The following is a 14,245-nucleotide window of genomic DNA, read 5'->3' as shown; positions in this document are numbered from 1 at the left end:
ACCTGATAGGCTTTTATGGCTGCACTCCAAGTGGTAGTGCATATTCCTTCCACCTGTCCTAATAACCCCTCCCACCCATACAATATACCAGATCACAAATTGGGCCTACATGGTTAAATCCTGTGGTGGAAGTATGAGCATTGTGCTTGCAGATTAGGATCATAGCTGATCCATGCACTGGTAGATAAAGGATACTTTGGTGCTGATCCAGGCACACCAACCAACCAACAGAGGCAACATCTGGGAAGAGGGGAAAAAGGTACACAATAACATTTATATGTGCATACAGTATATGGCACATAAATGCTCGTATTAGACATATCATTTCATATTATTTACAATATGTCACAAAAATAGTGGGAAAGGTCTGTTTATAATTAAGATCAGAATATTTTATAGCTTTCAATTTGTAAATCAATTTAAATTCTAACAAAAGATTGTCAAGATCTCCACCTCTTTTTTTTAATGGTCCAAGCCAAAGGATTTTTCTTAGGTTGTTTTCATGACTATTTGAAAAACAGCGTGCATATGAAGAACATTGGTCTTTATCTATAATGTCTCTAACAAGGTCATAAATCCTCCTTTAGAGTTCCTTTTGAGTGTTCCCCATGTAGAATGGATTGCATGAGCATACCTTCAAATAACTCACACTTACTGTTGGATAGTTCAAAACATGCTTTAGAAAAAAACAATTTCCATTAGGAATGTTTTGATGTATGTATGTAGCTACGTTGGTCACAACTGTAACATTTAAAGATCTCTTTAATAGAAGGTACATACAATTGTGTATCAATATAACAATGTACCAGTGAGTCTCTTAGAAATTGTCCTCTTCTGAATGTAATTTGTGGATTATTTTGCAGGCCATATAACACACCAGCTATTACAGAATGATAATGCTGTAATATACAGTATATAGAGTCATGATGAATTGTGAATTGTTATAAAATCGCTGGGGTTAAAGATGTTATAAAGGTATTATACAGTATATGCTTGACAGGGGGGAGATTTACTAAAACTTGTGAAACATCTGGTTCAGTTATGCATAGAAACCAATCAGCTCCCAGGTTTTATTGTGAAAGCTCAATTAATTGAACAAACTGAGGTTAGACGTTGATTGGCTACCATGCAGAGCTGCACCAGATTCTGAGTGCTCCAGTCTTAGTAAATCTCCCCCACAATATTGAAGACCCCAGCCCCTGTTTGGAAAGGTTGTTTCAGTTAATGTATATAGCAGTTGTCTGTTCTGTCTAAAATGTGTACCTCACTATCCTCAAAAGATTTTTTGCAAGACTTCTGGGTCCCCACCTGCAGAGTTTTGATCGCATTCCTCATTACACTAAATTACATATACAAAGTTACATTACTTGCGTTAGGAAGCTATGTCTTTTACCATAGGTCTTTATGATGAGAGTAAGGCTACGTTCACACTAGCCTTGTGTGCAGGCGGCAGAGAGGCGTTTGGGAAGTGTTTTTACCGCTTCCCAAACGCCTCTGCCAACTCTGCACATTACAGCACATGGTGCTGTTCTAACAGGAGCGTTTGTGTCGCGTCGCGTTGCGTCGCGGCAAAACGGACGCCTCTGGTCGAGTCAGGAGGCTTTGAAGCCTCCTATTCTCGTCTATGGTGCCGCTCCGCAAACGCCCGGCCGGCGTTTGCGGTGCGGTTGCGACGCGGTTGCGGGGCGTTTGCGGAGCGGTAACACCACTCAAATGCATTATAGGCGTTTGTGGGCGTTATTAACGCTCGGCAAACGCCTGGCAACCGCCGCTAAACCGCGCATGCGGCATTTGCGGAGCGTTTGCCGAGTGTTAAAAACGCTCCGCAAACACCGGACCAACGCTTGCCAAACGCTATAGGGGCGTTTGGCAAGCGTTGGCAAAACAGCCTAGTGTGAACGAGCCCTAAGTTGTATACTATCTATCTCTATATATGTATATATGGTCAGGGGCGAACTGACCATTTGGAAACTCAGGCACTGCCTGAGGGCCTGGGGTCAGTAGGGGGCCCCATGAGATGCCCCTGGTACCTTTCTCATAGGCTTTTTTGAGTTTGGGCAAGGACACAGGGGCCCCATGATCCCCTATTGCCCATGAGTTGTCAGTCCGCCCCTATATATATATATATATATATATATATATATTACAAATAATTAAAACCATATTTAATCATTAACTATCACATTACAAAGTATTTTCTAGAAAAAAAAAATAATTGAACTTGAGGTGAAGTACTTCCCTGTATCATTGCACTGAGGATTCCAGTCCAAGTATTTCTAGCTCTTTTACGTTTCCCAACCCCATGGGAGCATGAATAAAGTCCTCAGTCCAGTGTATATGCCAAGTCATGACTAAAAGCTTACACAGGGCTGACTCACTTCACTCCTGTTGGCTAAACAGTGTAGCAGTGCATAAAAAGGATGGTAATTTAGGAAGAAAGTTGTGTTTTTATATATGTAGGTCTTCTATTTAGAAAAATACAAAATAGTTAAAATATATTAAGAGCATTCATTGTTTAATGAAGTCTGGTAAGCATAACCAGTGTTCTTTCCTGCCAAAAACATTGTTGTTGTTTTGGTATTTGTACAGACCAACACACCACAGTCTGAGTAGGAGGTGTTAGTAGTGGGTTTTGTTTATACCACTTCAATACCAAACACTTTCACCCCCTTCCTGACCAGGCCAATTTTCTAATTTCAACACTGTCACACTTTGAATGACAATTACTCAGTCATGCAAGTCTGTATATAAATGAAATTTGTATAATTTTTTGTATAATTTTTCTAAGACAGACAGATTTTTTGTTGATATTTAATTACCACTGAATTTTTAAATATTTGATAAATAAATGAAAAAAGACAGACAATTTAGAACAAAAAACCTTTTTATTAGTGGTAAAATACAAATAAGTAATTTTTCTTCTTCAGTGATGTGCGCTTATAAGGCTGCACTGATGGGCACTGATGAGGCTGAACTAATGTGCACTGATGAGGCTGCACTGATGTGCACTGATAAAGTGATACTGATGAGGTGGCACTGATGGGCACATATGAACTGCACTGATGGGCACTGATGAGGAAGCACTGATGGGTGACACTGTTGGGCACTTATAGGCTGCACTGATGGGCACTGATGAGCACTGATGGGGCTGCAGTGATAATTAGGACAATGATGAGGCTGCACTGATAATCATGGCACTTATGAGGCTGCACTTATAATCAGGGCACTGATGAAGCTGCATTAATGATCAGGGCACTGTGTATCAGTGTAAAATACTGTATTTACTGTGCCACTCACAGATCCAGCTCTCCTTTCCTCACACATGGTCTCTGTGTGAGTCTGTTTGCGCTGTGACAGCTTTGATTGGGCACAGCTGATCACATGGTAAAGAAGCGCTGTGATTAGCCCTTTACTCCGATCTGTGATCCACTGTGTCCAAGGAACACAGCAGTCACAGAGTACTCCCTATGTGCACTCCAGGGGGCACGCAGGAAGAGCATATGTAGGAGGATGTCTTCTATAACTGGAGTGCCGTGCTATAGCCATATATCAGCTATAGTGCGGTGGAGAAATTGTTAAATGTGCCTAAAAAATGATTTACTGCTCTGAATACACAACATAAAGCGAGACAAAGTCTTTCCAATGTAAAAGGAAATCCCCTCTTAGAGAATTGTCATCAGAACAGGTGTCCCCATTGGAAGATTTCCTCAATAATTGTATTCCAGTTAAAACTGTAACATTTACTATCACTATCTATCCAAGTGATAATAAACAAATAATTAGAATATTCTTTAATAATCAACAGATTAAATTATAAGTTCCAACATGAATACAATACTATATAAAAAAAATGTTGGTGTATTGTACACAAGTTGTAAATGCAAATTGTTACAATATGAGTTTATGTGAAATCTCCATTAACAAATATAAAAATTATTGTAATTATGAAAATAAATTCCAATACGTGTATATTAACTGGTTTGTGTGAAAAGTTATAGCATCTACAAATTATAGTATATACTGTATATATACAGTATTCCATAATGGAATTTACACAGCTTTTTATTTCTGACTGCCTATCACATTTCTTGAGGTGCTAAAATGCCAGAGCAGTAACCCCCCCCCCCCCCCCAAATGACCCCTTTTTGGAAAGTAGACACCCAAGAAATTTGCTGAAAGGCATTTTGAGTCCATAGAAGATTTTATTTTTTACAACAAATTTTTGGAAAATGAAATTTTTTTTTAACACAAAGTTGTCACATATTGCTCACATACTGATCACACATGTTGTGGGAATATATGGAATAACACCCCAAAATACATTCTGCTACTTCTCCTGAGCATGGTAATACTTAATTGGAATGACTGTATGTGGCAGTCTAGCCACATACAGGCCTACAAAATCCAATGGCCACCTTTAGGCTTTTAAAAAGCATATTTCCTCATATCACTTCCTCACTAACTATAACAGTTTGGGAGGCTCTGAAATGCCAGCACAGTACAAACACCCCCCCTCAAATGTCCACTTTGTGGAAAGTAGACACCCCAAGGAATTTTTTAAGAGGCATGCTGAGTATTTTGCAGGTATAATTTTTGTCACAGGGTTTTTAAAAAGAAAAAATAAATTTTTGAATCAGATCTGCAAAATACTCACCAAGCCCCTTAAAAAATACCTTGTTTCTAATTTCCAAAAAGGGTTAATTTGCTTCTACTAATCTGGAATTTCAGGGCTAGCATTAGAAACCTATGCCATACATCACCCACTTTTCTAACCATTGAAGGCCAAGCCTTTTCTGACAGTTTTTGTTTACTTGAAAAAACATTTTTTTTGCTAGAAAATTACTTTGAACCACCAAACATTAAATATATTTTTAAAGCAGAGGCCCTAGAGAATAAAATGGGGGTGTTGAAATTTTTTATGTCACACAGTGTTTGCGGAGCAATTTCTCAAACGCATTTTTTTTGGAAAAAATACACTTTTTTGAATGTTAATGCATAAAAAATATGATGTTATGTCAAGTAAATAGATACTGAACATGACATGCTTTAAAATTGCACATGCCTGCACAATGGCAGCAAACTACGTAAACGTTTAATATCCATGGGCTACAGTTTAAAAGCCTGTACAGGTTACCAATTTAGATTTAAACAGGAGGTCTAGTGCTAGAATTACTGCCCTCAATCTAACATTCACAGTGATACCTCACATGCATGGTACAATCTCTGTTTCCATACCGAGAGGGGACTGAATTTTGTGTTTGCCATTTCACGAGAGCATGGAGGGAGTTGGAGTGGGGTGGCGTGGATGATTTTTTAAATTATTATTTATTTTGCTTTTTTTATTTTTACATTGTTCCTTTCATTTTTTTTTTCACTTTTATTGTTATCACAGAAAATGTAAATATCCCCTATGATAACAATAGGCAGTGACAGATACTCTTTTCTGAGAAGTCTGGGGTCTATTAGACTCTCGATCTATCCTTTGCCCTTTAATCAGCTGACCACACCAAGATCAGTGTGATAAGATGCTTTCTCAATTTAAAAATGGCGCTGTTTATATCTGGCAAAACCAAAATGATGAAACGCTCATAACTTTTATTTCTTAGACCATAGAGATGATTGGAGCCATTCGAGTCTTTGATCAGCTCTATGGTTAGCCAGTGGAACCACCAGCTGCATTCTCTGGTGAGACGGGAGAGCTTGAGAAAGCCGTGGAAGCTGGAAGGAGGGTGGGATGTCCTTTTTCACTGTTTGTAAAATCAACCAAGTGGTTCATTAGCTTCTAGAATTGCTTTTACATGAAAGCCGACTGCCAGCTAAAAAAACGATACCAAGATGATGCCTGTAGCTGCAGGCATCATCCTAGTATAACCATTCAAAGTCCAGCGGCATACCAGTATGTTACTGGTCCTTTTTGGGAATGTTTGTAATAGAAAAGAACATGAGCATATGATGAATTGAGTCTGTGGACCAATATGACCGCAATGCATTCTTTTTTGTAATGCTCATATTGAGGGTTAGGCCAAAAAAAGTTTTAAATACGGAAACTGTGATAGATTTCCATGCAAGTTGTCTGGCAAGAGCTGAATTTGTGTGGGCAGTGATATATTGTTATACATATAAATTGCTTTAACCCACAATCAATTGATACAAATCTTCTGTGAAAAACAACAGAGTGGTCAAATGCTAGTGCTGGCAGTGAATAGGGCTGATCCTACTAACACTACATTTTTGTAGAAACTATACTAAGGAGGCACTAGTATAGTTCTGTTTGTGGTCAATATATTGATCTGTACAAACACTATGCTAGTAATGGGGGTGATCAACGACCTATAGCATGAGTGCGACAGTGTGGTGTTCTCTCTTCTCTCGCAACGGGGGGGGGGGGCAATAGGGGGCTCATTCATGCACACTCACATCCATAAACAGAAAGTGGCATAAAGTTATGTTGCTTTGCCCAGAGCCACTGCTTGCCCACACATTGCAGGCAGACGATCGACAAGTTCAACAAAACTTAAAAAAAACCCTAATTTTCTCAAAGCGATCACATGACCTCCGGGGTCACGTTTACGGGATCTGCATTGCACTGGTGGGGGGGGTTGCACGCTGCACACCTGCTTGTGAGCGCAACACCCTCCTGTGTTAGCACAGCCAGTATGTCACTCTGCCTGTAGCTCCCGTCCATCCACAGTACATTGCGGGGGGCGGTCTTTAACCATTAGCCGCCCGGCCAATGGCCGTTTGGTGGCTTCAGATGTGCCTCTTCATTCCGGGTGCACGCCATTTGGCGTGCTCCCGCACATGCGCCGTTTGCGGTAATGCAGAGCGGCACAGCAGCGGGATCTGTCACGGGCCGTGCACCTCGGACACGGCCGATGACAGATCCGAGTACCGGCTCCCGTTGCTGGTACCATGTGACCTGCTGTGACCAATCACAGCAGGTCACATGACAGTTGTATACAATGGATGGCTTCATTCATGATGCCATCCATTGTATACTAGTGCCTAGTGCCTAGTGCCTACATGTCATGTGATTAGCTGTGACCAAATCACAGCTAAGCACAAAAAAAAAAAAAAAAGCTGAATGAATCGATTTCATTCAGGTAAATGCTTGCTTATAGCAAAGTAATTCTTTGCTATAAGCAAATTGTGTAAAAAAAAAAAAATATATACTGATCACTTCCCCAAAGTAGTACAGTGTTACTATGGTAACATTTTACTACTTTGGTCATAGTAAAATATGAAAAAAAAATCTTAAAAAAATTTAATAAAAAATTAAATATAATAAAAAAAAAAAAATTAAAAAAAAAAATATATTTTTTTTTCATACTGTCACCAGTCAGTGTCCCTGTTAACCGCAATGCCAGTTATATGATGACGCTGTACTGCACTGGTGACAGTATGTAAAAAAAAAAATAGTGAAAATAATTTTTTTAATTTTTTCATTTTCCGAAAAATTATGACATAAAAATACAACTTCAAAAAACTCACCATGCCTCTTATGAAGTACGTCGGACTGTCTACTCTGCAAAAAGGGGTCATTTGTGGGATATCTGTACTGTTCTGACATTCTTGGACCTCAAGAAATTAGATTGGCTGCCAGTACTTCAGGATTGATCAATATTCAGATCTATACCATAGTTTGTGAACTCTATAACTTTCCTACAAACTAAATAATACATCCTAATTTGGGTTATTTTCACCAAAGACATGTAGCAGAATACATCTCGGCCTAAATTTATGAAGAACAATTATTTATTTGTAAACTTTTATAACAGAAACAAAGAAAAATTTGTTTTTTTTTTCAAAATTTTTGGTCTTTTTTTGTTAATTTAGCAAAAAATAAAAACTCCAGCGGTGATTAAATACCACCAAAAGAAAGCTCTAGTTGTGTGAAGAAAATGATAAAATTTTAGTTTGGGTACAGTGTTGTATGACCGCGCAATTGTCATTCAAAGTGTGAGAGCGCTGAAACCTGAAAAATGGCCTGGGCAGGAAGGTGTAAAATTGCATGGTATTGAAATGGTTAAATGGTTAATCAGAGAAATTTTTAAGCATGCTCAACATAGTATTAATCATACAAACAGTAGACAAAGCCTAAGATAAACACATATATTTCGGTGCCAGGGATTTATTTCAAAATTACCATTAAACTGAAGTCCCATTCTCATTCTGTATTCTGGAGGTCCAAAGACTCTTCCTGGTTTCCCCCTCTAACACCTCAAGTGTTTTTAAGGCTATAGGCTTCTTTTCTACAGGCTTACATGCAGTAGTACTGATTGGTGGGCATATCTATGTCCTCTCTGCATATTTGACTCATCCTTTTAGGATTGGACACTTTCTAATATCCTTTTACCATAACTCCACCCAATTTCATGCAAAGGCTTAGCAAACCTTTTTTGAAGGGAAAATTGCATATTCACAGGTTAGACAGGGTATCCAGAAATTACAGTATGCATTCCTGAAATGATGGCCACTCTCATTTCTTGTCTAAATAAGGGGATCCTTTGAAGTGGATATATGGGAAACAAAGAGGTTTGGGATCCCATTGTTCAGATAAACTAAGAGGGCCCTAAATCATCTGAAAGAAGGTCCTGGGCCTATTGTCATGTCTTCTTTCAAACAATATAACCTGTAATTAATAGAATATCCTCCTTGGCATGCTTTGTGTCTTCTGCATTAGAGCTACTTACCTGCCTTGCAAAAATATTTAGGGAGAACCCCTAAGGGAAAAAAGGTACTACTGTATGACCCAGATAGTTTGACTAGGAAAGTTTAGCTTTATTGAAAACCACATATAAATGAAACATCATGAAAAAACGCATAAAAAAATTAGATAAGTCTCCACCCGTCACCATTAAAAACATGATAACGTTGTCAATTAAAATTAGGGAGCCGGGGCTCAATGTAATTAGTGCAGGATGTCACCCCAACATTGCTGTATCCCAAGTCTCTGATACTTCCACTCCAAAGAGCATAAGGCTCATATAGAACAAACATCAAACAATATAGGGAGGCAGAGTCAGGGTACAGCATTGGGGTTGGCCAGTCATTTGTAAACAAGACTAGAGCTAAGATGGATAGATATGTGACCATAGAGAAGTTGAGGCAAAAATTGAGACTGTCGACCTAAACCCCATTAACAGTATTAAATCATGAATTATCAAAAAGCCCCATATACAAACGAAGAGCGTAATAAAAAAAAAACCTGCCTCTCTGCCCGTGTACAGTAAGCTGCGCAAGCAGAGCTCAGTGCACAAATTTAGCAATAGGTGGGAGTGCGAATGACAGTGACTGGCGATTGTGACGCAGAAGATGGCCACCTGACAATGTCAGTGGTCAGAAGTGAGTTCCAGATTTGGCACACTGTTAGATTCCGGGTGTATATAGTTCAGCTTTAATGGGACTTATTTACTAAAAGAGTAGAAATTTTACACAGTTCAGTAATTCTTTGTTTCACATGAAAAAACAAAACTTTCTAAATTTGAATGGTATACTGAAAACCTACCCCAAATGCATTTGTGTAAATCAAGTCAAACAGTGGTCACTACACAAAGTTAGCGTTAACAAACATACACGTCTCTATTTTCCTAATTCAATGTCCTATGTTTATATCAGGATTTCTGGATATCCAAGCATACAGTAAGCCTATTCCCTGGTATTTCACTTTCAATGGAATTTAATGGCTTATTTTGTGGCCTGTCTTGAGAGCCTGAAAACTTGATTTGTATATAGTATTACAATTTCACAAGTTAATCTTGTCCTCTCAAATTTTTCACTTGGCTTGTACATTCTTTTATGTGACATTTGTAATTTACACTTTACCATGATATCTTTTTTATAGTTATAGTAGTTTTTCTCTCCACTTTTTTCTCTCTTTAGCACCTGATTACCCTACCTCTTGTCAATCTCTGATTCCTCCAAGATTTGTCATCCTTACTTTTATTTTTACAGGATTAGTGCTTGTAATATGAGCTAGCTGAGTAGTTGAAGAAAGTACAGAAATAAAATGTAGCTATTCAGAAAACAGCACAACTGATCAGTTATTGCGCTAAACTTGAGCAACAAGTGTTTAGGTCAGTGGGGTAACTAGAACATTCCAGAAACCATGAATGGCCCCTCTGATGCTCAGCCAGGGCCCTTCCCTCCAAGCCCAGTGGCTAAGCACTAAGATCCGGTCACAAGTATGTGACCCTAGTGGTTCTGCCACTGGTGTCAATAGTTTTTTTTTATTGTTGTTATTTTATTTTTTATTTTTTTTAACCATTTTTTACTTCTTTTGCAATATTTTTAAGAAATTATTTTTACAGTGTTTTTAGGATCACTGTTGGGGGGCTTTGTTGAAATATCAAGAGTTGAAACAGACCTCTGTTGTTTCACCTTTGAGACAGAAAAAAGAGATTGAAAACACAGCCCTTAGTCATCTTCTCTGTAGCCTTAGCTGCACAGAATGAACAAACAGGAATAGCTCTGTATAGATCTTCCTGTTCATTCACAAACTGAAACATAGTAAACCATATTATTATGTTTCAGTTATGAATGGACAAAGTCAGTAATCAGTACAGACCACTGACTCTCGATTCAGAAATGTCAGTGGCCATTAGCGGGAGAGGGGAGGGGGGAACCCAGCGAGGAGGAGGTTGGCAAGAGAGAGCGGGAGCCAGGAAAGAACTCATGAGGGGTACAGAGAGCACACAGGGGCAACAGAAAACTGTTGGATAGGAGGAGCAGCAGGGGTGGCAGCATAGAGAGAAACTGATCTCTCCAAGTTCCTCCTGCAAAAATTCAGAAATGCTGGCTTTTCTTCCCCTACCTCCCATAGGCATTCAGCTGCTGCAGGAAGAACATGGAGAGAATGGTTCCTCTGTATGCAGTCACCCCTGCCGGTCCCCTGCAGCATGGGGCCTGGTTCACAACTGCAACACCTGTAGGTACACCCCAGGTTTAGGTATAGTTGAAAATGTAGAATTAGCAAAAATAGTAATGGGTACACTTACCACTGAAAAACATCTTTCTGAAATTAGAAAGCAAATTAGAACACGGCGAGAGGAACGCGCGGAGCAAAGGTAAGCGAATTGACACAGGGGAGACTTGGGGAATTAATATGGGGGATGAATTAATATGGGGAATGAATTACTATAGGGGGGATGAATTACTATATGGGGGATGAATTACTATAGGAGGGATGAATTACTATATGGGGGATGAATTACTGTGGGGGATGAAATACTATAGGGGGGATGAATTACTATGGGGGATGAATTACTATGGGAGATGAATTACTATATGGGGGGTGAATTACTATGGGGGATGAATTACTATGGGGGATGAATTACTATATGGGGGATGAATTACTATGGGGGATGAATTACTATGGGGGATGAATTACTATATGGGGGATGAATTACTATGGGGGATGAATTACTATGGGGGATGAATTACTATATGGGGGATGAATTACTATGGGGGATGAATTACTATGGGGGATGAATTACTATATGGGGGATGAATTACTATGGGGGATGAATTACTATATGGGGGATTAATTACTATGCTTACTATGGGGGAATATTACTATAGTTACTATGGATGACACATACACATCATTCATCTACTCTTGGTCCGGCCCCCGGGTCCAATATATGAACCCATTGCGGCCCTCAAGTCAAAAAGTTTGCCCACCCCTGGGTTAAGCTATATTAAAACATTGTACCTACAAGTTGTGGCCTACTGGCAGGCTGTGTGCCTAAGAAAACAGATACACACTCATATGTTTGTAGAATGTTACTTCAACTTGCTGTGTTCTTGTGTAATTGAACCCCACCCAGAGATTTTTGGTAGGAGACTGATACTTGGGTATGTCACCCTTTTATCTCCACATAAATTCTACTAAAGCTTATTTACCAGGCCAATTTTCAGCTTTCAGCGCTGCCGCACTTTGATTGACAATTGCGCGGTCATGCAACATTGTACCCATATGAAATTTTGATCATTTTTTTCTCACAAATATAGCTTTCTTTTGGTGGTATTTAATCTCCACTGGGCACTTTACTTTTTGCGCTATAAATAAAAAAATTGCAAAAAATTAAAAAAAAAAAAAAAGTTTCTTTGTTTCTATTATAACATTTTTCAAACAGGTATTTTTTCTCCTTCACTGATGTGCGTTGATGAGGCAGCACTGATGGGTACTGATAGGCGGCACTGATGGGCACTGATAGGCAGCACTAAAGGGCACTGATAGGCAGTACTAATGAGGTGGCACGGATAGGCGGCACTGATAGACAGCACTAATGAGGTGTCACGGATAGGCGGCACTAATATGCAGCACTGATAGGCGGCACTGATAGGTGACACTGATGATGGGTACTGATAGACGGCACTGACTGGCATCACTTCTGGGCACTGACTGGCGGCACTGACTGGCACAACCCCTGGGCACTGACTGGTGGCACTGACTGGCAGCACTGCTGGGCTGCACTGGTGGGTGGCACTGGTGGGCAGCACTGGTGGGTGGGCACAGGTGGGTGGCACTGGTGGGCACAGGTGGGTGGCACTGCTGGGCACAGGTAGGTGGCACTTCTGGGCACAGGTAGGTGGCACTGCAGAGTGGCACAGGTGGGTGCACTGCTGGGCACAGGTGGGTGATCTGCTGGGCACAGGTGGGCGGAGCTAGTGGGTGCACTGCTGGGCACAGGTGGGTGGAACTTGCGGGTGGCACTGCTGGGCACCGATCATCAGGGCACTGATCATCAGTGCCCTGATGATCGGTGCCGATCCCCGCTCTGACAACTGCCGGTTCTCGGCAGTACTTTCCTCACGATCTGACAGCGTGAGGAAAGTGCAGCCGAGAACCGGCATTTCCCTGTGATCAGCGTGTCATTGGACACCGCTGATCACGTGGTAAAAGGCCGCTGTGATTGGCCCTTTACCACATCATGTGATCAGCTGTGTCCGTAGGACACAGCAATCACGGAGATCGCCGGGTGCGCGCCCCTTGGGGTGCGCAGGAGAGCGCGTTCTGGGAGGGCGTCATATGACGTCCACTCAGAACTGGCCAGCCGCAGTGCAGCCGCCATTCGGCTATCTGCGGTCGGCAACTAGTTAAGGAATGGAACTGAATTAATGAAAGAAACAAAGTATATGTGACTGCCTAGAGATAGGATGTTCTCAGAATGATGTCCCACTTACAAAGTCCAAGACCTGTCTGAGTTGAGGTGCTTTATTTGAGACAGAATCAGGAAAATCCCCTAGCTTTAGCCATAGGAAGGCTGAGATCTACTGCCCTCCCCACACACCAAATCTTCTGTTTTACCCAGGTGAACCAGATGGAAAATGGATAGAAAGTGGATAAAAACTGCCAAACCAGGGTCATACCATCTACCCCCACTAAGAAAAAGGGGGTCTAAAGCATTGTCCCAACAAATATGTTTTTTTTGTTGTCAGTTTCCAATAAATATTAATAGACATCAGATTCTGGTAGTTTGTATTTATTAACAACCCATTACAATTTTCAGATGTAAGACTGCCATGACCCATGACAGAGAACACACTACTATGAGTAGCATTGGGGATTACACTTACACTGTAAAATATTTTAGATGCAACCACCATAGTACATGTGGAATAAAAATAATAAAATATTAACAATAAAAATTATCTAATTTTTTGTTGAGATGACCCAAAAGACACATGCAGTGTTACAGAATGTATTACCTTTATTTCAGACAAAATGGTTTAAAGCATTGTCCTTGTTAAGATATGTTGTGCTACTGGAAAATGTCTGTTTTAAAAATATAAATATTCTTTCTAATTGTATGTATATTTTCAATACAAGTCACTGAGAAAAATATGTTTCCTCTCAGCTGGTGGTGATTGGCAACAATTAACTCTCAAATAGGTGCTGCAGTCTGGTGAGTAAAAGTGACTAAGGTTCACCTCCTACTTGTGTTCCAACTGTGTATCTTGATTTAACAGTTGTTCTTCTAATATATAGTATATATTGCTTTTCATTTGAGATTGTTTAATATGCTACAAATTTTGCAGCACATATTCTTTTTTCAATTGAGAAATACCAATATATGTGCTTTTCCTAGCTTCAAACTCTTCTGTCTTGACTTCAAAATGGCTATGGACCAGTTGGTCCGTGATAGATTTGAACCTTTTAAATGTAATCTCCAGTTAATCTTTTATATATTTTTCAAGAATGGGATCACTGGTCAGGAGGTGCCAATTTTTTGTATGACAT

This window comes from Staurois parvus, unplaced genomic scaffold (assembly GCF_062004578.1).
Source record: "Staurois parvus isolate SC_StPar_1 unplaced genomic scaffold, SC_StPar_1.0 ptg000122l, whole genome shotgun sequence".
NCBI lineage: Eukaryota > Metazoa > Chordata > Amphibia > Anura > Ranidae > Staurois > Staurois parvus.
Note: the sequence above shows the minus strand (reverse complement) of the source record.